The sequence below is a fragment of the Spermophilus citellus genome (assembly GCF_964194105.1).
Source record: "Spermophilus citellus genome assembly, chromosome: 16".
NCBI classification, from domain to species: Eukaryota; Metazoa; Chordata; class Mammalia; order Rodentia; family Sciuridae; genus Spermophilus; species Spermophilus citellus.
Window position 1 is genome coordinate 12,435,310 of NC_138196.1, and position 26,693 is coordinate 12,462,002.

General features: G+C 36.0%; 1 long non-coding RNA gene across 1 annotated transcript; it reads right to left on the reverse strand.

Moving 5' to 3' along the window:
• Window positions 1-21,246: 21,246 nt before the first annotated feature.
• Window positions 21,247-26,407, reverse strand: LOC308635208. The gene is made up of 4 exons (XR_014019160.1): window positions 26,289-26,407; window positions 24,308-24,482; window positions 22,190-22,286; window positions 21,247-21,296 (listed from the first exon to the last, which is right to left on the reverse strand). It is a non-coding gene; the product is annotated as an uncharacterized lncRNA (long non-coding RNA).
• Between the last annotated feature and the right edge of the window lie 286 nt (window positions 26,408-26,693).

Sequence of the window (26,693 nt, forward strand, 5' to 3'; positions counted from 1 at the left end):
ATATTTTAAAAAATTAAAAACTTTTGCTCTATAAAAAGCAGAAGGAAAAGCCACAGGCTGGCAGAAAATCTTAGCAAAATACCCATGTGATAAAGGACTGGTAGCTAAAATATAAAAACAACTCTGAAAACAACATTAGGAAAACAACCAAATTTTATAATGGGCAAATGATCTATACAGACACTTTACCAAAAAAGATACGCGGAACATCCTATGTCACTGCAGAATTATAAGTTAGAACAATAATGATATATTACTACACGTCTATTAGAATGGCCAAACACAAAAACACTGACAATACGAAATACTGGCATGGAGTGGAACAACAGGAACTCTCATTCACTGCCAGAAGAAATGCAAAATAGTGCAGATACCTTGTAAGACAACTAAGCATACACTTTTGTTTTATTTGTTTTTGCTATTTTTATTTCCTCACTCCTGTCCTTTTCTTCTCTCCTTGGCCCCATCCTAAAGTAATATCCATGAAGGGAGACTCTAGCAAAACAATCCCTACATTTCCCATCAAATATCTCTTTAATTCTAATGAAGCATTTTAATGGAGGAACGCTGGTGCCTCGTTGGGAGCAAAATAAATGTTAACAGTGGCCACAATACTGTTTCTGTGATCTCTGTATAGGTTTCAGAGAGAGAGTCATCTGGGGGCTAGTTTTAGAATCCTTGAGAGTGAGGTTGGCAATAAAAGAGAAAAAAGGTTGGAGGTGGGATAAAGCATCCCAGAAGAGTTTTATGTGACTGGAGACCAACAGAGACACCAGCCCTTTGATTTGAGGTGTACAGGCACTTGAATAAATAGTGAATTCTGGCTAACTGCTTTTAGTCATCGCAGGCACTAAATGGAAGATTTGAAACAAGGAACACTAATATTTACCTGCATATTAACAAATTAAAATGAGCCAAAAATGTTCTCTTCCTCTGGAAAATACACAATACATTCATACAAACTAAATACCTGCCCACAGGAATGATTTTGCCAGATGTCCTTTTAATATTAAGGTTAATAACATCAGTGTTCTTTAGTACTCATGTGGAATTAAATCATGATTTGCCTTGGATAAGTGGATTTGTGCTCATTTCCCAATCAAATAAGATAGAAGACTTGAATACCGAGATAAAAGCTACATATACCAAAAAACCCACTTGGATTTGGTGCATGAGGGATGTTGCATAGGGACAAATGGCCACAACAAGTTGTATCTCTGATGGTGTACAAAGTGGTGAAGAGTCAGCCTTGATGATAAACAATGAGAGGGCACAAAATTAAGCATACGCTTATCACACAATCCAGAAATTTTGCTTGGTATTTAGCCAATGTTAGCAATGTTATCTGTGTCCACACAAATACCTTCATACAGACGTTTTCAGAAGCTTTATTCATAATTGCCCAAATTTGGAAGCACAAAGATGTCCTTCAACAGGTGAAGAGATAAACTGTGATATATCCATAAAAGGGATTAAAAGACACGAAATTATCAACCCACAAAGAAATGGAGGCCAGGCACAGTGGAGCATGCCTGTAATGGCTCAGGAGGCTGAGGCAGGAGGATTGCAAGTTCAAAGCCAACCTCAGCAACTCAGCAAGACCCTGTCTCTAAATAAAATATATAAAAAAGGGCTGGGGATGTAGCTCAGTGGGTTCAAACCCAGGCACCAAAAAAAAAAAAAAAAGCTACAGAAGAATCTTCAATGCAAGGAAGCTCATTCAAAAAAGACTATATACTATATACTGCATGACTGAAACTATGTGCCATTCTATAAAAGGCAAAACTATGAAGACTGTTAAAAGATGAATAGTTGCCAAGGCTCTGGGGATAATGGAGGAAGAAACAAACATGGGGAGCACAGTAGATTTTTAGGACAGTGACTTGAACTCATATGATACTATAATACAGATACTTGACATTCCAAATTTGTCCTTTATCAAAACCCCTTACCATGTGCCACACAAACAGTAAATCTTAATAGAAGCTTTGAAGTTTAGTTAATATTAGTGTACCAATATTAATTAATTAATCAACATAGTTCTGGAAAAGCAATCTTTTTAATTTTAGAATAGAGGGGTTACAGCTTAAAAACAGAGGAAAATATAAAGTTAAATATCAAATTGTTAAAATTGATTAGCTCTGCTGAGGTGGATGTTTATGTGGACAGAGATAGAAAGATTTTTTTAGTTGAAAACTGTCTTTTTTTTTTAATCCCACTTCTGATTGAAATCATGAAAAGCAGTCTAATATTCTTATGTAAGCAAACATATGAGCTAACACCAAGTTAGAGCAGCAGAACCTTATTATCTCCTTATAACTAATTCCTCATTCCCGAGTTTCCAATTTGGAGTACAGGATTCAAAGGCTTTTTTGTTAGCTTGGCCAGGAATTATCTTCTGGGCCTCCCTCCACAGATATCAGGAGGTAGTCTGAAAACCTGTAGGCACCTCTCCCCTGCCAAAACCTTAGTGCAGGACCACATTCACTCACACCAAGAGCAAAAGTAAAGCCTGCCTGCTCACGTCTCCCCCCAAACTGTTCACATCACACTTTTCGTTACCTCAGAGTCTGGGTGCCTTATTCTTATCTACCTTTGTCAACTGAAGATCACAATCCTTTTTCCTGTCCCTCAGTACAATCAATAAATATTTCATCAGTGCCCACTGTGTACCATGAGTCCACTTCCATATTCTTAGATGTCCCTTTTAATCAAAATATAGCTCTGGTTGTGATTCAGTAATTTATTCCTCCATCTTACCAAGTACATTCGCGTTTTATATGAAATGTTTTACTGAACTAAAAATCTCTGCTTTCTTAGCATTTGAAATTCTGTTTTCTTCAAAGTCTCTCTGAAAAACAACTTCTTCCACAGATTGAGATATCTGAGCATGCCAAACTTCTCAGTCTATTGTTTGTTTCCCTGAATTCTAAAGCACTTATAGCTAGTATGATATAATCTAGCACTTGATCTTCTAGAAGTCTTAAGGGTTTGAAAATACACTTGAAGATTTCTTCCAAGAAGGTAGGAATACAGCTTTTAAAACATCCACAACAGTTTGGTGTTGGACACGAAACACATGCTAATACTTGCTGGCTAAACAGTGCTTTCCATCTTTATTTTCTTGATTTTCTAAGAATACAAATTTCATCAACATGTAAAATTATCAGAAGCATTCAGAATAAAAGTAAAAATATCTTAACACTTAAATGTAAAACTTTAAACATTTTTTATTCTTGAAAAAAAAAACTAGAAATTTGGAAAATTTGGCAATATGACTGAAATAAATGTGTCTGTCTGCACTATAAAAGGCTGTGTTACATTTTGTAACATTTAGTCCCTGATGGTCTGACAGCAACTATGGCATAGCTCTATATGTTTGCCGAAAGTGGAAATTGGCTTTGTGATGTGGTCACTCAACCTAGGAAAACTCTCCTGCACTGGAAAGCAAGCTGAAACCACGAACTATTTTTAAATAGGTATTTATTAATAATTCAATGGTGGTAAGCTCCTATTCATTGAGAATCAAATTCTGAGCCCCAAAAGATACTGGCTTCAGTTCCAAGTAGAAGGTAAAATTGCCATTAATGATCCTCACTATTAATTACCCTACAATTCAGTAGCACCCAGATTTATACTTTGGAATGACAAACAAAACCTCAGCTAAATTAGAGAGATTATCAAATCAATACTAGTGTTACCTTAATGGTATATGATTACTGAGGAACATTTCAGCTGTGTTAATCAACTCTGCTGTGGCCTCATGTGCAGGATCAACTATGATAACCTGTAGGGAGAGGGTAAGGAAAAGAACCCATGAAATGACATTTATTCAAATGTTCCTGGGCCAACAGAAATTAGCCAAGATTTTTGTATCTATTATCGAACCACATAAAAGAGGAATTAAGACAACCAGCAGCTGTATCCATCTTTGTCAAAGAATGTGGTTAGTAAAGACCACACACTTAAAGTGTGTAGCTCAGTTATTGAGCAACCCTGGGTTCAATCAAAAGTACTGCCAGAAAAAAAAAAAAGATATTAAAGAAAACCAGTAGTAATATGCATCTTCTAAGTGAAAAGGAGAACTGTCTTAAAACTTAAATTGCTATGAACCTAAAACTGCTCTTAAAAAATAGTGTTAACTAAACCAGAGGCTGGAGCTGGAGCTCAATGGCAGAATGTATGACTCATATATGTGAGGTCTGGTTCAATCCCCAGCACTGCAAAAACAAATACAAACAAAAAACTAAAATGATGTAGCCTAAATATAAAGCTTTGTGTTACACATGCGGAGCATTTCCTCACATACTGATACAGGCTGCAATGCTGATGTAGCATCTCAGCACAATAAAAGATCCATATATTCCAAAGCCCTTTCTGTTTGAACAAGAAGTTGAACTGATGATGGTAGTAGTTGTGGGGAAGCAACTAGTAAAGGACAAAAAGATAGGAAGAGGGGAAGGGAGAAACAGAGTTCACAGGCAAACAATAAGTAGAAGTTTCACTTACCATGTTATGCAAGTTTTTCCTAATCTGCCAAATAACACCAGGAAAGGTAGGTCGAAGCAACTCCTGTAGACTAGAAGGCCATGAATTATATCTGCTATCAGCCTCCAGGTTATTGACCCACTAGAAAAAAATAACACAACATGGCACATATACTTTAGTCACTAGTTACTAAAATTGCAGTTAAGACTTTATTTTGAGAAGAATTACACGGAACAAGACCCTTTTCAAAGACATAAGAATCAAGTAGAAAAATAAGTGCCTAAAAGACAAGCCACAGAATAAATAAAATTATTTCAGCCAATAAAAACAATAAAGGGCTAGAGTCATGAAATACCAGTAAAAAAAAAAAAAAAGAGGCAAGCAATTCAAAGGAAATGTGTCAAGAATATGAAAGTAATTTACAGAAGAAATCCAAATGGGCAATAAATACAAGGAAAGCATATACCCTCAATTGTAATCTGGGAAATATAAACTAAAACAACACATTAAACTGAAAACAAATTCAAACTTTGTCAATATCCAAGAACAGGCAAAAATGTACAGCAATATAAACTCTCACCCAATGCTTGCGTCTGGAACATTCACTTTAGAGAAACAGACCTAATAAAGCTGAAGACTTGATTCGTACCCTACCCCTAATTACTCCAGATCTAGGTTATCTACCCCAAAGACATTTCACATGCACATGCTCAAGGGAAGATGTACAAAAAGAGCCATTAAAGCACTGTTTCAATAGTAAAATTAGAAATGACTTAATATCCATAGAGAAAACAATGAACAAACAGTATGTATCTATGTACCTATCATTTCTTTAAAAAGAGTAGGGGTGAAGGAATTATGTGTTTATTTCCTTGTTCATGGATGCATAGAGTATTTCTGGAAGGATGTAAGTTAAATGCTGATCCTTGCTGACTCTGAGGAGAAAACTGATGGCTGGATAACGATTTGCACTACATAAAGCTTTTATATTTTAAAACTAAAAATGTATAAAAGATTTTCTTTAAAAAAGTAAAACATAAAATATGATATAAAAAACTATGTATCAACATCAACCTACAAGTCTTGAAAAAACTTGCTTAAAAAAGGAAGCTGATGAAGGACAATGATAGGGGAATAGACTATCCAAATATTTAAAATATTTAGTAGGAAATAACATAATAAAATAAGGGACAGGGGAATGCATATCAACTACAGAGAATAATTATTTCCATGGAGGAAACAAGTGAAACTGGGAAGGGAAATACTGAAATATTTTTTCCCAGAGATTTGACACAAAATGATTATTTAGAAAGTATATAGATGGCTCATATAGTTGTTAACCCCTTTATTAATAAATATGTCATATTTATGTTATTCTCTTTACTCATAATATAAGTAAAACATTTTAATCATAAAAACAAATGCCATAACAGTATTCATGAAAATACATAACAGTTTTTTCTATCAAAATTCCTAGGGTGCTAAAATGTACTAGCCATATGAGGTCTACTCCAATCTTATTATTACCATGACCATCTACGATGACACTACTCCCCACATTCTTTCTTAAAGGTGACAAAGGCTCAGAGAGATCACATAGTAGGTAATAAAGTACTAGAAAGGAAGGTTATTAACGAAACATCATACTTTTTTTTAGTTTTTTAAATTTGTTCTAATTATACATGACAGTAGAGTGCACTTTGATACATCATACATAAATGGAGTATAATTTCTCATTCTTCTGGTTGTACATGATGTAGAATTACACCAGTCATATAGTCATATATGTACATAGGGAAATAATGCCTGATTCATTCTACTATCCTTCATTCCCATACTCCCTCCCCTCCCTTCACTCCCTTCTACCTAATCTAAAGTAACTCTATTCTTCCCTAGCCCTCCCCCCTCCAAAATTCTGAATTATTTAGCAGTTTTAAATCACACACATTGCCACAAAATCTCATAGGACCATATGTAGCTGATAAAACACAAACTAGACTCTCCTTCCTGAGAGGTGTTCAGCTGAATCCTAGGGATACGATGTAGACAGAGATCATTATCAACCAAAGCAGTGACAATAACTCAACTTTTAGGAGCATTTAAGAGCTACTTTGTAGTATATGCATAGTTCCACATAAACAGTTGCAAATACATGATGGCAACACAAAAGATGGTGGGAATAGCTGAACTCTCAAAAAAGACAAATTAGATAATTAAGATGCCTGACTAGAATTCCCCTTGATACCTCAAAGGAATACTCACTGAAATAGCAGAACTCCTGATGTCTACAGCATAGTCGGCCTCAGAAGGCTGGATGTTCAGCTTCAAAATATTATGCAGAGCGATGCCTTCTATTCCCAGTCTGTGCAGACCCTCCATTACCTGGGCTTCATTCCTCAATACATCAAACAAACTAGGGGGAAAAATAAATTAAAAAAGCAAACCTAGGTATTTAGTAAGAAAAATTTAGATCCTTGCTGTGGGGGAAAAAAAAAAGAAAAGAAGATTCATCAGGTCAAACTCAGTACCAAATTAAACTGAGAAACTCAACAAGGGAACTTTTCCCCTTGTTTTATCCCATCAAAGTGTGCAGACAGGAGGGGTAGAACATGCTTCTTGGCTCCTATTTATTTACACTTCTCAGTGTATATATAGATTATCTCTAAGTATAAATACAATTTGAGGATGAAATAACTCTAAATCTACACTACACTGCATGTTTTTAAAAACAGTACACTAGCCTCCCTGCATTATTTCTAACAACTGCATGTGAGTCTACAATTATCTCAAAATAAAGTTTAAAAAAACACCACAAAGATACTAAATTATATATCTTTAATGTTTATATCAATATTAATTGACACAGGCATGTATACACATACACACACACACACACACACACACATGACCACAGAAAAAAGTCTGGAGAATTGCTGGGGAAGAAGAAAGGATAAAATAAGATGGGATGAAATTTTACTTCTTAGTTCCCTTATCTCTGTATTATTTTGCATTGGTTTTAATGAGCAAGTACACCATTTTAATATACTAAAAAGAACTGTATATGATTTTAATAAACCATTCAATAAAAACAATTTTTTTAAAGTATTCATATCCATTTAACTGACTTATCACTAGCTCCATAATGCAATAAATAGGCATAAATGTTTAATTAAAATAACTAATATGAAAATATTTTATTGTGTAAACTACTTCTGAAGTATTAACAATTACTTTTTATTTTTGCAATTAGGAAGCCAGTGACAACTGTCTTGATTTTCATTCCAAGGAAAAAATCTGAATTCTACCTGACTATCCATTCCCCTCCCACTAAAATCATAAAGATAATCTGGGGCTAAATAGTTTTAAACTACATTTTAAGAATAACAAAAAAGTAGGTTTTCAAATAATAATGCCTTCAGAGACAGCATTTTGAATAAACCCCTTCGCACTATTCCAAAAGCAAGAGGTCTTTTCTGATGCTATCCTTAACAGGTAAACTTTAGCTCTAAAAGGGCATCCTTGAAAAACAGAGTCCTTGAACATGCATTATGTTACAAGATGGCACTAGATCACAATGTCCACCCCAGGGACAGCATGGGCCCACCTCCACACCCTTGGGGTTAGGGAGTACAGCCTGGTAAGTTGTCTTTGCCTCATGCCACAGTAAGAAGGGACAACAATCTGAACACATCACAAGGAGCTACATACACATTATAAAAACTTACAAAATGAGAAAAAAAATATCATCTGTACCTGAATATATCCTGTGTATCTAAATCAATATGAAGCCCATTGATGAAGAGAGCAGAGTCTCCAGGCTGTAATCCTAAAGTTCCCTTAAAATACTGAAAAAGAAAAAGGAAATTATTAGAGAATGGTGAAAGAGTGTTGAACAAACCCTTCTGCATTGCTGGGGTTTACTGTCTGTACAAATCTTGATATTCTAAGGTGGGGTTAAGATTTCCTTCCATATACTCTCACATATACTCTCACACATCTTCTTTGAATTCAATATAATAAATGAAAGTGCTGATACATAGGACATACACCTTTCTTCCATTTCCTCCTTCCCTCATGCTAATGCTGATAAGGGAAATTCTAAAACCTGTCTGAAAAAAAAGTCAACAAGAAACCCAAGTTACTCAGTGGAGCACCCAAAGACTCTTACTTTCGTTCACCAGTGCCAGACAATAGTGGGCAAGCTTTCTACCCTTATATTTTTTACATTTCTGCTGTTTTCCCTATCTGTGATATCAATTAAGGCTGTGACAGCAGTCAATAATAACAGCTGAACCCTCTTGATGAAGTTCAGGGATCACACCAAAAAGGGTTTCCTTCAAACCAAGGCACACCAAAAAACTAAGCTGCTGTGCTGGGGACAACAACGCCTCCTGCTGCCTAGATCTGGCCTCCATGCTGTCTTTCACCTGCCAGTCCCCAGATGCTGACGGCCCTGCACTCAGGTGGCTATGCAGTCCCTGAGATTTGCCTGAGCCAATGGAAATTGCTCTGATTTCATTTTGAAGTATCTGTTAATAATGACCTTTCCATTCAATTCCTCTTTCTCTCAAAAGAAACTATTATTGGTATATTCTATACCACAGGAAACTGAGCCACATAGTGGAAACCAGAAGAAATTAGATACCAGAAGCAAAACTTAATCCCTTAGGAACCTACAGCTGGAGAGGGAACCACTGAGCTCCTTTCACCCACTAATTGTCAGCAGACTAAGAAAAAATATACTTTTAAGATCTAGTGTCACATGGGAAAAGAACAAAACAATGAGGAAGCCATAGCTGTTGCTTCATGGCCATCAGGATTAAGTAGTAAGCAAGATAAGGGGATAATATTAAAATACACATATATTTCAAAATATTGGGTTGTATACCACGAATACATACTTCCCAATTTAAAAAAAAAAGGGGGGGGTACGGGGACAATGCAGAGTTGCATCAATTGAGAATTGGCATTTCTTCCATAGGAGAGAAGAACTACACACGTCCACTTATTCCAGAGTCAGAAAAACTAACTCTCAGCTGGTAAATACAGTTTTTATCTGTTTCTAGATCCGGACACTAGTAACACAGATGAGTTTACTTTGGGAAAATTAATCAAACTGAAGATTCGGGATCTGGGCACATTTTTGTATGTTTTATACTTTGGGATGCATTTTTTATGTACTTTATGTTTTAATAAAATGTTTTACTCAAAAGCAATAAGAACCCAGGAAACACCAATATATCCTGCACAATTTAATGTTCTGTCTTCTTGGTGGGGGAAAGCCTAAGTATTATTTGATATTATTATTCTGGAAATTTGAATTAAATAGTTTTGTTTTTTGATGCTGGGGATTGAACCCAGGGCCTTGTAAATGTGAGGCAAGCACTCTACCAACTGAGCTATATCTCCTGCCCCTGAATTAAATAGTTTTGTCAATTCAGTCAATATTTGAGAAATACTTGGTTTGCTTATTTCTCAGAACTATTTAATTAATTAGTATCCTACACATAAAAGTTAAGGAAATTTGGTGTAAAGGCAGTGAATTGAACACAAGTATTTTTTTCCCTCCTGAAACTGTACTGAAAAGCCAGGAAAAGAACCTTTTTTAGTTATGAGTTCACAGGGCAAAAAGAACAGAAAAGAAAAAGGCCAACAAATTTTGGAAGCAGAAGGGAAAGGGGTGAGTAATAACTGGACTAGCAATTCCAAGAAAGCTTATTGCTAGGTAGAAGGTAGGAAAAGTCAATAAGAAACCCAAGTTACCCTGTGGAGCACCCAAAGACTCAAGAATTCACAGCCCAAAGGACACATGTATAAAAGAGGCTGGCAGAAAGCCTCTTTAAGACATGGCCCTGGGCTGGGGATGTGGCTCAAGCGGTAGCACGCTCGCCTGGCATGCGTGCGGCCCGGGTTCAATCCTCAGCACCACAAACAAAGATGTTTTGTCCGCCGAAAACTAAGAAATAAATATTAAAAATTCTCTCTCTCTCTCTCTAAAAAAAAAAAGACATGGCCCTCCTGTTGATCCCACACAGCCCGGTGACTATTGTCACTGAACCCTACACTCCAGAAAAATGGAGGCTCATGGCCTAGAAAGAGCAAAACAGAGAATCTGTGGGCTGTGGGAAATTAGATAAGCACAGGGGTCCCTGCTGAAAATGGGAGATTGAAGATGTTTCCAAATGCTCTTCCCTACCAGGTTTCTATAACCCTGGCAGCCAGACTATACCCTCCAGGCAGAAAATGCACAAATCTTCTGGAGACTGATCAGTCTCTTTGATGAGAGTTTTCCTACAGCTGTCAAATTTTTAAATTCCAGGAGTTTTTCATGCTCTTGAATTCTTCTTTGCTGGTATTCTCATGGCTCTCTGAGGATGAAAAGAGTGCCTTTGTTTTCTTCTCTTTGCGATGCCTACTTCCTCTTCTTTTTGTTGTTTTTGTTTCCACCCCCACTTCTTCCAGACAGGGCCTTGCTATGTTGTCCAGTCTCACCTTGAATTTCTGGGCTCAAATGAACTTCCTGCCTCAGCCTCTCTAGTGGCTGGACTACAGTGCCCAGCTCACTTCCTCTAAAGCAGCCTGTTTGGGATGTCAGTCTCTTGTCTTTGGTATTGGAGACTTTCCTCAAGTGTCTAGTGATAAGTGGCTAACTGCTCATATTGAAGTGCAAAGCACTAAGAATCTGATAGGCCTGGGCAGTCTCTACAAATCAGGGTACCCTAGGAAATGGCCACACCAGAACACCCTATAGTAAAAAAGTCTCATCCTTAAGGCTTCTAATCAGTTTATTCAAATTACTAGGGTCAAAAAAAAGGTTCCAAATAATTCCAGGAAGCATAAAGAGGTCTCATATAAAGGCTTCAAACTTCGACGACCACAATGGACATCAAAATTTCAAGAAGTAATCCTTCAAACTTCTAAATTGACTCCCAATCTAAAGCCACATACCTAGCAACCGATCAATAAAAACAAGTGAAAAATTTATGTTACAAAGGATAAAATTGACCTCCCTTGCAACTTTCTCACATAGAAGGATATACTGTATCAAAATAAGAGAGGAAAAACAAAGAAGACATGGAACCCGAGAAAAGCGGTTAAAGGAAAGCCCCAGGATGCCTTGTACACATTTTACATAAAAAGCAATTTATCCAAATTTGAGTGATCAAACTGGATAAAATTGCAATAGGGAAGGCTGAGGAAATGGGACAAGTACCAATATGGAGAAGTAATGGCACACTAAGGGGTTGACAGTGGAAGAAAGATAAATATCATCCTTGAAATAGAAAGCTAAAAAATAAAATACCAACTTAGGCATACTAGAAATCTGAAGAAAATTATCTGAAGAATCAGCTAAAAGTTGAAAGTGGATGCTCTAAGAAGAGGTAAACATAGTATGAAATGCTGTTAGGGAACATGTTAGGAACTCAACAGGGTGAAACATCAGATAATGCTGTTTTAAACCTATACAATTGATAAACATACTTCTACTCTCATACATGTCCAATTTTAAATCACTATATATCACCTGCCTAGCATGCACAAAGCCCTGGGTTCAATCTCCAGTACTGAAAAACAAATAAAATATAAATAACCAGAACAAAACAAAACAAAACAAAAAGAAGCAAATAGCAGTACTTTAAAACAAGTGGAGTTGTTTCCAAGTTCTTACTTAAATGTGTACCATGCTCCTATATATGATTTTACTGCTCACAGACTAAAAGATAATATTAAATAACTAAGGCAGCAGATTGTGCATCCTCTTTAAGCACTTATGGTGAAGGTGGAATTCTCCATCTTTATCTTCAAGTAGGATGCTAGACCAACAACACTTAAGTAAAAAACAAATTTATTTATAAAGCATCTCACATCAAAAGTCAAAACACTGCAGTGACTCAAGAAAGAAGCAGGCAACCATTTATCTCAACGCTTTCTAAAAATTTGGCTTTTAAAACAATTTTAAATAATCTTAATAATAGAAAGCAATGTTAACAAAAAATCAAAATGTTATTCTTGGGCGGTAGCTCAGTGTTAGAGCACCTGGTTAGCATGCATAAGGCTCTGGATTTGATCCTCAGCACAATCTTTTTTTTTTTTTTTGAAGTGTAAATATTTTTTTTATTTTTTTATTTTTTTTATTAGTTGCTCACAACTTTACAAAGCTCTTGACATATCATACTTCATACATTAGATTGAAGTGGGTTATGAACCCCCAATTTTACCCCAAATGCAGATTACAGAATCACCTCGGCGCGCGCTCGAGCCACATCCCCAGCCCGAGGGCAGAACTTTCATAAATGGGATTTATTCCCTTGAAAGAGGTTCTAGAAGATGGGCACAGTGGCACATGGGTGAAATCCCAATGACTTGGGAAACTAAAGGAGGATCCCAAGTTCAAGGCCTGCCTGGGCAACTTAGTGAGAGCCTGTCTTAAAATAAAAAGTTTAGGGGCTGGGGATGTGGCTCAAGCGGTAGCGCGCTGGCCTGGCATGCGTGCGGCCCGGGTTCGATTCTCAGCACCACATACAAACAAAGATGTTGTGTCCGCCAATAACTAAAAAGTAAATATTAAAATTCTCTCTCTCTCTTTCTCTCTCTCCCTCTCTCACTCACTCTTAAAAAAAAAAACCTATATGAACTTGAGCCTTGATAATTAAAAAAAAAGAAAATATAATTAAAATAAATAAATAAATAAAAAGTTTAAAAAAAGAGGCCGGGGATGTAGTTGAGTAGTAGAATGCCCTTGGATTCAATTCCCAGAACCAAAATAAATAGATAGAAGGATAAAATAATGTCTAAGAAGACTTTTCTTTATAAAATACTACGATGTTTTCATAAAAATGGTTTGGAATTGTGAAACTTTAAATAGTATCATTAAGAATATTTTCTAGGGGCTGGGGTTGTGGCTCAGCGGTAGAGCATTTGCCTAGCACATGCAAGGCCCTGGGTTTGATCCTTAGCACCACATAAAAAAAAATAATAATTAAGTAAATAAATAAAGGTATTATGTCCAATTACAACTAAAAAAATAAACACAAAAAATTTTTTTGTTTTAAAGAATATTTTCTAGGAGGGGCTGAAGCTGTAGCTCAGTGGTAGAGGGCTTGCCTCCCACACGTGAGGCACTGGGTTCGATCCTCAGCACCACATAAAAATAAAGATACTGTGTGTGTCTACAACTTAAAAAAAAAGAAGAAGAATGTTTTCTAGGATCTGGGGCTGTGGCTCAGTGGTAGAGCGTTTGCCTAGCACATGTGATGCACTGGGTTCAATACTCAGAACCACATAAAAAATAAACAACAGGGCTAGGGTTGTGGCTCAGCGGTAGAGTGCTTGCCTTGGACGTGTGAGACCCTGGGTTCGATCCTCAACACCACATAAAAATAAATAAATAAAATAGACACTGCTACAGCTAGGGGCTCGACTGTGGCCACCCCTCTTGTTGCTTTCCTGGGCGCCACTCCCCCGGCTGGCCCGACGCGGCGCGCCAGTAGCGCGACACCGATTCCTCCTGCACTCTTGGGCGCTGCTCTGAGGCTAACGTTTCAAAAGAAGGAGAACTCATTTACAGCAAGAAATTAGCAGAGACCGGAGAGAGTGAGCCAGCACCCCGCCATCATCCCGAAATAGCGAGAGGAGAAAGTTGGCGGCGGGAAGGGGAGGCGAACTGCAGCCGTTTGCTGAGGACACCACTGTGACAGAGGGCTGGCGTGGCAGGACTGCGGCGGAGGAGATAAATTCATTGAAGCCTGCTGCAGCAGTTCCTATTTCTTTCTTCTTTTGTCTTTTCATTTTTCTTATCCCCCCTTCCTTGAATTCTACCTGCCTACTCTCATTCTCCTTAGTGACTCCTTCCCTTCCCTTCTAATACCTTTCCTCCCTAGCATCAAATAAATTTATAGGAAAATAACAGTAACCCAGCAGTCAACCAGAACAAGAAGCAACATGAGCAGCTTCAAGAAGCAAGGAAGAAGAGGAGTACAAGCAATGCAGGACAGCCTAAATACTCAGGAGGACCTAGAGTCATCAGAAAAATGGTCATATAAAGACCTCAAGGAACACCTTAGACAGATGGAATGGAACCTCAAAGAGGATACGAGACAGCAAATTCAAGCAGCGAAAGAACACATTGAGAATGAGTTACATAAACAGCTAAAAGAAGAAGTTAAGCATCTTTATAAGGAGATAGAGATTATAAAAAATAATCAAACAGTAATTCTAGAAATGAAGGAAACGATAAACCAAATTAAAAACTCAATCGAGAGTATCACTAACAGAGTGGAGCAAGTAGAAGCCAGAACGTCAGATAATGAAGACAAAATATATCAACTTGAAAAGAGTCTAGCCAACTCAGATAGGCTGGTTAAGAATCATGAGAAAAACATCCAAGAGATTTTGGATAACTTAAAAAAACCAAACTTACGAGTCATCGGGATAGAGGAAGGCACAGAGATTCATGCCAAGGGAATGAATAACCTGCTGAATGAGATAATTACAGAAAACTTTCCAGAAATAAAAAAGGAAACAGATATACAAATTGTAGATGCATACAGGACACCGAGCACACAAAATCACAGTAGACCAACGCCAAGACACATTGTTATGAAGCTATCCAATATACAGAACAAGGAGAAAATATTAAAAGCTACAAGAGAAAAGAGACAGATTACATTTAGGGGTAAACCAATAAGGTTGACAACGGATTTTTCATCACAGACACTGAAAGCGAGAAGATCCTGGAACAACGTATTTCAAACACTGAAAGACAATGGATGCCAACCAAGAATTCTGTATCCAGCAAAATTAAGCTTCAGATACGACAACGAAATAAAAATCTTTCATGATAAACAAAAGCTAAAAGAATTTGCAGCCAGAAAACCTGCATTGCAAAGCATTTTGAGCAAAACACTACACGAGGAAGAGATGAAAAACAATAACCAAAACCATCAGTGGGAAGTGCCTCAGTAAAGACAGAGGGCGAGGGGAAAGATAATCACGGAGAAACAAACTAAATATTAAAAAAAAAAAAAGGATAAACATTCAAACATGGATGGAAGTTCAAACCATATATCAATAGTAACTCTGAATGTTAACGGCCTAAACTCTCCAATAAAGCGACATAGGCTGGTATCATGGATTAAAAAAACAAATCCAACAATATGCTGCCTCCAGGAGACACATCTGATTGGAAGAGACATACACAGGCTGAAGGTGAAAGGATGGGAAAAAATATACCACGCACACAGTTCTCGTAAGCAAGCAGGAGTGGCCATCCTCATATCGAATAAAATCGACTTCAAGACTAAGTTAATCAAAAGGGATAAAGAAGGTCATTATATACTGTTAAAAGGAACCATTCACCAACAAGACATAACAATTATCAATATTTATGCACCAAACAATGGTGCTGCGACATTCATAAAACAAACTCTCCTCAAGTTCAAGAATCAAATAGACCACAACACAATAATTATGGGTGACTTCAACACACCTCTTTCACCGTTGGACAGATCCTCCAAACAAAAATTGAATAAAGAAACTATAGAACTCAATATCACAATCAACAACCTAGACTTAACTGACATATATAGAATATATCAACCATCATCAAATGGATATACTTTTTTCTCAGCAGCACATGGATCCTTCTCAAAAATAGACCATATATTATGCCATAGGGCAACCCTCAGTAAATATAAAGGGGTGGAGATAATACCATGCATTTTATCTGATCATAATGGAATGAAACTGGAAATCAATGATAAAAGAAGGAAGGAAAAATCCTACATCACATGGAAAATGAACAATATGTTACTGAATGATCAATGGGTTACAGAAGACATAAAGGAGGAAATTAAAAAATTCTTAGAGATAAATGAAAATGCAGACACAACATATCGGAATCTATGGGACACAATGAAAGCAGTTTTAAGAGGAAAATTCATCGCCTGGTGGTCATTCCTCAAAAAAAGAAAAAACCAACAAATAAATGAGCTCACACTTCACCTCAAAGCCCTAGAAAAGGAAGAGCAAAACAACAGCAAATGTAGCAGAAGGCTAGAAATAATTAAAATTAGAGCGGAAATCAATGAAATTGAAACAAAAGAAACTATTGAAAAAATTAACAAAACTAAAAGTTGGTTCTTCGAAAAAATAAATAAGATCGACAGACCTTTAGCCATGCTAACGAAGAGAAGAAGAGAGAGAACTCAAATTACTAACATACGGGATGAAAAAGGCAATATTACAACAGATCCTACAGAAATACAGAAGACAATTAGAAATTATTTTGAAAACCTATATTCCAACAAAGTAGAAGATAGTGAAGACATCGATAAATTTCTTAAGTCATATGATTTGCCCAGACTGAGTCAGGAGGATACACACAATTTGAACAGACCAATATCAATGGATGAAATTGAAGAAGCCATCAAAAGACTACCAACCAAGAAAAGCCCAGGACCGGATGGATATACAGCGGAGTTTTACAAAACCTTTAAAGAAGAATTAAAACCAATACTTTTCAAGTTATTTCAGGAAATAGAAAAAGAGGGAGCTCTTCCAAACTCATTCTATGAAGCCAACATCACCCTGATTCCGAAACCAGACAAAGACACCTCAAAGAAAGAAAACTACAGACCAATATCTCTAATGAACCTAGATGCAAAAATCCTCAATAAAATTCTGGCGAATCGAATACAAAAACACATCAAAAAAATTGTGCACCATGACCAAGTAGGATTCATCCCTGGGATGCAAGGATGGTTCAACATACGGAAATCAATAAATGTTATTCACCACATCAATAGACTTAAAGATAAGAACCATATGATCATCTCGATAGATGCAGAGAAAGCATTTGACAAAGTACAGCATCCCTTTATGTTCAAAACATTAGAAAAATTAGGGATAACAGGAACCTACCTTGACATTGTAAAAGCTATCTATGCTAAGCCTCAGGCCAGCATCATTCTGAATGGACAAAAGTTGAAGGCATTCCCTCTAAAATCCGGAACAAGACAGGGATGCCCTCTATCTCCACTTCTATTCAATATAGTTCTCGAAACACTGGCCAGAGCAATTAGACAGACGAAAGAAATTAAAGGCATAAAAATTAGAAAAGAAGAACTTAAATTATCACTATTTGCAGATGACATGATTCTATACCTAGAAGACCCAAAAGAGTCTACAAAGAAACTACTGGAACTAATAAATGAATTCAGCAAAGTGTCAGGATATAAAATCAACACGCATAAATCAAAGGCATTTCTGTATATCAGCGACAAATCTTCGGAAACGGAAATGAGGAAAAACACTCCATTCAAGATATCCTCAAAAAAAATAAAATACTTGGGAATTAACCTAACAAAAGAGGTGAAAGATTTATATAATGAAAACTACAGAACCCTAAAGAGAGAAGTTGATGAAGATCTTAGAAGATGGAAAAACATACCCTGTTCATGGATAGGCAGAACTAACATCATCAAAATGGCGATATTACCAAAAGTTCTGTATAGGTTTAATGCAATGCCAATCAAAATCCCAACGGCATATCTTGTAGAAATTGACAAAGCAATCATGAAATTCATATGGAAAAATAAAAGACCCAGAATAGCAAAAGCAATTCTAAACAGGAAGTGTGAATCAGGCGGTATAGCGATACCAGATTTCAAACTATATTACAAAGCAATAGTGACAAAAACAGCATGGTACTGGTACCAAAACAGGCGGGTGGACCAATGGTTTAGAATAGAGGACACAGAGACTGATCCACAAAGTTACAACTATCTTATATTTGATAAAGGGGCTAAAAGCATGCAATGGAGGAAGGATAGCATCTTCAACAAATGGTGTTGGGAAAACTGGAAATCCATATGCAACAAAATGAAACTGAACCCCTTTCTCTCGCCATGCACAAAAGTTAACTCAAAATGGATCAAGGAACTTGATATCAAACCAGAGACTCTGCATCTGATAGAAGACAAAGTTGGATCCGATCTACAAATTGTGGGGTCAGGCTCCAAATTCCTTAATAGGACACCCATAGCACAAGAGTTAACAACAAGAATCAACAAATGGGACTTAATTAAACTTAAAAGTTTTTTCTCAGCAAGAGAAACAATAAGAGAGGTAAACAGGGAGCCTACATCCTGGGAACAAATCTTTACTCCTCACACTTCAGATAGAGCCCTAATATCCAGAGTATACAAAGAACTCAAAAAATTAGACAATAAGACAACAAATAACCCAATCAACAAATGGGCCAAGGACCTGAACAGACACTTCTCAGAGGAGGATATACAATCAATCAATAAGTACATGAAAAAATGCTCACCATCTCTAGCAGTCAGAGAAATGCAAATCAAAACCACCCTAAGATACCATTTCACTCCAGTAAGATTGGCAGCCACTATGAAGTCAAACAACAATAAGTGCTGGAGAGGCTGTGGAGAAAAGGGTACACTTGTACATTGCTGGTGGGACTGCAAATTGGTGCGGCCAATTTGGAAAGCAGTTTGGAGATTCCTGGGAAAGATGGGAATGGAACCACCATTTGACCCTGCTATTGCCCTTCTTGGACTATTCCCTGAAGACCTTAAAAGAGCATGCTACAGGGATACTGCCACATCGATGTTCATAGCAGCACAATTCACAATTGCTAGACTGTGGAACCAACCCAGATGCCCCCAGTAGATGAATGGATAAAAAAAATGTGGCATCTATACACAATGGAGTACTATGCAGCAATAAAAAATGACAAAATCATAGAATTTTCAGGGAAATGGATGGCACTAGAGCAGATTATGCTTAGTGAAGCTAGCCAATCCCTAAAAAACAAATACCAAATGTCGTCTTTGATATAATGAGAGCAACTATGAACAGAGCAGGGAGGAAGAGTAGGAAGAAAAGATTAACATTAAACAGAGACATGAGATGGGAGGGAAAGGGTGAGAAAAGGGAAATTGCATGGAAATGAAGGGAGACCCTCATTGCTATACAAAATTACATACAAGAGGTTGTGAGGGAATGGGAAAATAAACAAGGAGAGAAATGAATTACAGTAGATGGGGTAGAGAGAGAAGCTGGGAGGGGAGGGGAGGGGGGATAGTAGGGGATAGGAAAGGTAGCAGAATACAACAATTACCAATAGGACATTATGTAAAAATGTGGAGGTGTAACCGATGTGACTCTGCAAGCTGCATTTGGGGTAAAATTGGGGGTTCATAACCCACTTCAGTCCAATGTATGAAGTGGGTTATGTCAAGAGCTTTGTAATGTTGTGAACAACCAATAAAAAAAAAAAGAAAAAAAAAAAATAAATAAATAAATAAAATAAAGGTATATTTTTTAAAAAGCTTACATTTATTTAAAAAATAAATAAACAATAAAATAAAGATATTGTGTCCATCTACAACTAAAAAAATGTTTTAAAAAATTGTTTACATTTCTTTTAAAAAAAGGCGGGGGGGGAAATTTTCTTTTTTTTTTTTTAAAGAGAGAGAGAGAATTTTTTAATATTTATTTTTTAGTTTTCAGCAGACACAACATCTTTGTTTGTATGTGGTGCTGAGGATCGAACCCGGGCCACACGCATGCCAGGTGAGCGAGATATCGCTTGAGCCACATCCCCAGCCCGGGGGGGATATTTTCTTGCCAGGCACATGCCTGTAAAACTCAGTGGCTTGGGAGGCTGAGGCAGTAGGATCACAAGTTCAAAGCCAGCCTCAACAAAAGTGAGGTGCTAAGCAAATAAAATATAAAATAGGGCTGGGGATGTGGCTCATTGGTTGAGTGCCCCTGAGTTCAATCCCCAGTATGAAAAAAAAGAGAATATTTTCTAGCTGGAAATGGTGGTGCAAGCCTTATCCCAAACACTCTGGGGAAGACAGCAAGTTCCAGGACAGCCTCAACAATTTAGCAAGTTCCTAAGAACTCAGTGAGACCTTGTCTCAAAATAAAAAATTAAAAAAAAAAGGGGCTAAGGATGTGCCTCAATGATTAAGCACCCCTGGGTTCAATCCTCAGTACAAAAAAATAAAATAAATGAAAAATTTCTCTCCCCTTTCATAAAGCCTAGTCTAATAAAATGTATTTTAATTGAGCAAGTACAAAATCTATTATACATCTTTTACTTTTTTTCAGATTATGTTTAGGATAAGCAAATAGCTACAATCACTCCAAGTTAAACACCCATCTATGAGAAAAAAATTAAATAAAACAATTTGGTTCACCCTATTATTCAATCAAAAACTGGTATTTAACTTTATTCCATTAACTGAGAGGGAAAGAAAATTAACTGAAGCTACAGGCAGGTCATTTAAGAAAAAAGAGATTTAGTCAGGCGTGATGGGACACACCTGTCATTCCAGCTACTCAGGAGGCTGAGGCAGGAAGACTTCCAGTTCAAGGCCAGCCTCAGCAACTTGCTGAGACATATCTCAAAATAAAACAAAGAGGTAGCTCAATAGTAGGGCACTTCTGGGTTCAATCCCCAGTAATGCAAAATAAATAAATAAATAAAATTAACAAATTTCACAGTAACTGAAAATTGCTCACTTTTAATTAGAAGCAAAGTGGGCATTTCTCCAGTTTAGACTACAAATATAAAGTGCTATTAGATCTGTACTTAAATAATCATGAAAAAGATGACACTAGGAATGCAGGGAACTCTGAAGATTTAAAGAGAATAAAGGACATTTTTTTTAGAAATGAATAGAATATACATACATACCTTAATTTTCCAAAGAGGAATCCCTGAAACTCATCAATAGGATCATTTTCACCAATTACTGTAGTGTTTACCTCAGTTCCTATAAAAACAGTAAATATATGTCTAATGGTTCAGATTAGAAATACAAATGTTATAATTTGATAAAATTTGAGTAATGTAAAAATAAAAGTCAGAAACACCTGAAATAAAACCACTTAAAATGTAAATACCCCAATTAACATTTTGCAATGTCTTTAAAAAATGTGTTTAACATTTCCTGTGATCAAAAAGAATATTTTTCCCATAAACTGTAAAAAATTTCAGATGCTAGAATTTCAAAATTAACAGCTTTTAATATTATGAACAAAGGGTTCTTCAAAATAAAAATTCTGAAGAACCTGCAATTAGGCAACTTAATCCTAAATATAATTATTGAAAAACCAAAATGAGTACAAGGCTATTTTCTACTTGCTTCACTACCCAAACTGGTAACTTTTATGCTTAAAAAGAAAAAAAGACAGCATGTAAAACTTGTGGTTGAAATAATGATTTCAAAATCCCACAAAATTAGAACAAGAAAAATTCAGAGTAAACCATGTAAGTTGAGAAAATAATAAAGAACATAAAACTGTTCATTAAAGTATATTTAAAATTTCACATTGTAATCACAAATTAACGGTTATTTGCAAATCATAACATCAAAAAAACAGCTACTACTACTACTTATTAAACTTTCTGTGCAAAAAAACTATGCTAAATTCTTTACTTATTTATTCATCCAAAATACTTAAAGAAGAATATTGTCATCACCTGCATTTACAGTGAGAGAAAATTAGGACCTAGAGAAGTTGTTTTAAGGTCAACCTCCAAAGAATTATTGGACAAAGAAAACAGCAGTAATGACTCCTAAATCTGTTCTTTTTCATATGGAAACAAATTCCCTTTTAGTTCATATTTAAAGAAAACACATTGGTCTTAATTTTACAAATTCACCTTTCACCTGAGTATCATCCTTGGCCTTGTACTCAGTGCTCTTAATGGCCAATTCCACACCATAACCAGAGAGATGAACTGGCTCCCTTCTGGGATTCTGCAGATAAAGCAAGCATTCCATCATTACTACCTAGCTTGTTATAAGCCAGGTGCAGTGGCACACACCTGTAATTCTAGCAACTCGGGAAGCTAAAGCAGGAAGATAGTAAATTGGAGAGCAGCCTCAGCAACTTAGCAAGACCCTTCTCAAATAAAAATTTAAAAGGCTGGTGATATAGCTCAGTGGTAGAGTGGAAGAGTTCAACCCCCAGTACAGCCCCCCCAAAAAAAAGTTTGTTATGTGTCACAGCACACTTGACTGTACATCATTAACATTGCATCTATTAGATATCACTTAAGATCATGTACTTAAAATATCTTTAGCTTATTTTTTTAAGGATATTAACTGTGTGTTCAAGAGAGTTTGCTACATACCAACAGTAATAAAAGCACTTATCTACCATTAAAATATTCATTCTATTTTTGGAAAAAAAAATCAATTACAACTTTATGTTTCTCCAGAAAATCCTAGGCTCCTTTACATATTGCATCTCCAGGACTGTGAGAATTAAAATTCCAATGTAGAAGCAAAAATCAGATGAATGGACAGTTAAAAGGGCAAAGATTCTAAACCATGTGAGAAAATGGAGAATGAAAACAAGTAGCTCTAGAACCTACATACAGAGCAGGGTTGAAAACTGGTGAGGTCTCAAACCCAGAAGGGCTTTGTTAGTACCGTATGTGTATATGTATGTTTTTTACTGAATTTTTTTTTCTTTTTGGTAATGGGAATGAATTCAAGGGCATGCAACCACTGAGCCACATCCTTAGCCCTATTTTGTATTTTATCTAGAGACAGCATCTCACTGAGTTTAGTTTAGCGCCTTGCTTTTTGCTGAGGCTGGCTTTGAAGTGGAGATCCTCCTGCCTCAGCCTCCTGAGCCGCTGGGATTATAGGCATGCACCACAACACCCGGCCTTTTTTTTTTACTAAATTTAAATGCTTCTGGCAGGGCATGAGCTAACAAAATGCCACAGGCTCACCACCATCCTAATAAATGATGGTCCTTTTAAACTTGTTTTGTTTTGTTTTGTACTAAGGTTTGAACATAGGACATTGCACAGGGCTATGTAAGCCCTGAGTTACATCCCCAGCTCTTTTTATTTCATTTTGAAACAAGGTCTTAATAAGTTGCACAAGCTAGCCTCAAACTTGAAATCCTCCTGCCCAACCTCCACATAAGCTAGGATTATAGGCTTGCAGAACCATGCCTAGCCCCTTCAGACGTCTAAATTTCAAAACCAACAAGGGTCTAGCAAGAAGAAAGAGGGAGAAAAGTTGTTTAAAACTCGGCTTTGATAAAATTTGTTTCTGCTCATTTAAATTTTCATTTAAAATTTTATTTTAATGGTACAGATTTAGCACCCAATGTTCACCAAACTCATCATTATACACAAACCTTGAAGGCTAACAACCTTAACATAAAAATATTTTAAATGCTAAATGTTACAAAAAGCTTAATTTTAAATCAATTCTGCCTGATTTCACCTCTTTAGAAATCTTCCTTTTCCTACAAATGAAAAGGTGCCAAAAAGGAAAATAAAAAAGGTATGTAAAGGAACTGAATTCAAGAATCAATTTCATAGTATGACAGCCATATTAAATTTAACGAAGATTATTTACATGATTAATTGTGAAATAAAATGCACACTTTATTAAGCCACTTTTTTAGTAAAATTGTTTTATATTTCTTCAAAAAGGTAAGCCAGGCAATGTCTATGCACAAATAATAGATCTGATAAAAATTATTTGATTTTTCAAAAAGAAGTTCAAATAACTAAATTATTTTTAAAATATTTTTTTAGTTGCAGATGAACACAAAACCTTTATTTTGTTTATTTATTTTTATGTGGTGCTGAGGATTGAACCCAGTGTCTCACATGTGTTAAGCAAGCAAGCACTCTACCTGTGAGCCACAACCCCAGCTCCTAAGTTATTTCATAAAAAGGGAAATTATGAGCTTATGTTCTAAGGTCATGGAAGGCAAATTAATATACAAAAATTAATTCAATACTTACAGATAAATAATGTCTGAATACATAATTGATTTTGCCTAAATTGCTTTTTGATATAAGTTGGTGGTGGAAATTAGAAAAGTTCTCATAGCCAATTTCAGAGTAGAAAATCACCACTGGGCTTTCAGGATTGGATGAGGGATATCTGTGATCTCCTTTGAACAACAAAGGTTTGGGTCTGGAAATAAATATTGAAAGCTCAAAATTATCAAGTTAAAAAAGATTTTAAACATTAAAAAAGGTACAAAATGTAAAGTATAGCTAAATGACTTAAGTAAAGATTATAAGAATCTTTATATAAATGGTATCACAGTCTTAGTCTTCACTTGGTAAGAATATTGTAAGGTGCAAGCCTGACTTGTTCATGATTACAAAAAATAAAAATACATTATATAAATACTAACTATAAATACAAACACAGATTAATAATTGTACCAATTCCTAGAGAAGGGGTAAAGGCAAGAAAAATAATACATATCCAAATCTCTCAGTACTAACTCTGCAGGATATTTTTTACCATATAAAAATGATCATTCTTTTGTCTAAAAACCTAAGTACAAATACTGCAAAAAGCTTCAAAGTTGATGCCAATTATAGCAAGTCTCTCCTGTACCATTGCAACTATTACAGTCTTTCCACTAATGGATCTAACATTTCTGTTTCCTCACATGTTTTAAAATTTCTAAAAAAAAAAAATCCCTAAGGGTGATCATGATACTAATAGATCTTAATGTACTACCTACTAATCCCTACTATGATGCATTCAACAGAATGAAAAGATGTATGAATGAAGTTGTTCATTGTAGCCTTTTTAGAAGAGCAGAAAGAAATAAAAACAAAAAATGGAAAAACCATCAGTAAGACATTTTTATAAAAGTTTTATGCCTGTGTTTAAAACACTGAGGTACACCTAAATGTACCAAATGGAAAGATGCCTCTTACCATGAAAAAAATCTAATAGGATAAATGCCAAATTATGAAAAATACTTATAGCCTCTCAGAAGAGGAGACACCATTGCTCTCTTTATAAAGGTCTGCATTATGGTTATAACAGATTAAAGTTTTTTAAAGAATTTTAAGTTATTAATTTCGTTTGCTCAAGAGAGCACCATTTTACTATGCAGCCATTCTTGAATGTTCTTGACTTGACCCTGAGCTACCAAGAACATACATTTAATACAGCGGTTGTCACCTCACTAAGAGCACTAATGTCATTTGGTGGGCAGACACAGCTGGGCACACAATGTCCATAAGGAGAGTCACACCACCAAAAATGTCATTAGCATTTCTGATAGAGCAGACCTCCACTATATTATATTTACAGCAGCATTAGAGGAGGTACTGAGGGTTTGCTGCTACCGCCAGACAGCAAAGTAGGTACTCATTATTGTTGTTTATTACAGAAACCTAAACCTCTTTAGGCAAAGAAGCCAAATTTGGTGGGGTGGAGGTTGGTTTTGATTTTTTTTTTACAGTACCAGGGATCAAACCTATAGCCTTGTGCATAATAAACAAGAGCTCTACCACTGAGCTGTGCTATACCTCCAGACCAATTTCATTTTAAAATCAGGTTGCAATTATCTTTTACTTTGTTTTAAGCTAATAATATCATGAGAGATCATTATCATTAATACTATCACTTTAGGCACTAGATTTTATACACACAGTTTTCCTGCTAAGCTAATGACAATAAGTTAATATAGCTCAGACAGTAGTACTAAATCAACAGGAATATTTATACTGTTATTATCTCCATTTTGAAGAGAGAATAGGAAAGATAGTACTTTGCTTCATTTTGCAAAATTATTTTAAGTGATGGAAACAAGATTCACATCCAGTAACTCTGGTTTCAGAATCCACACTATAAACTATTACACCTATAGACTATAAAATAGAAAAGAAAAATCAGAAGGAAGACTTAGTACAGGGAAAAAAAACACACAAAAAAATGCATGACACTTAAATTAAAAAACACAAAATCTACCTCTCAGATGCTGTAAGTAGAAGAGTCTCCAAAGTATGAAAATCACAGGTCTTCTTTCCATGAACTGAAAAAAATGAATCACATCCTTCTGGTGGAGGCTCATTAGCTGCTATCTGTTGTAGAAGACAATATCGATAATTTTTTACAGCTTCTTACCAAAGTCAAGTTAAAAACATGTATGTTCTAAATATGTGATTAAATTATAAAAAGATATCACCAATAAAGGCAAAACTAACATCTACTCAACACCCACTCTGAGCCAGGCAAGTAAGAGGTTTCCAGGCCAGTGCTCTTCGTATACACTCAGTTCCTCCCACATCAGGAGGTAGGTGCTAGTAGTTCTCCAAAATAAATGTAAAAAATGAAGCTCAAAATGTCAATTTTAAGTGCCAAGGTATAATTATG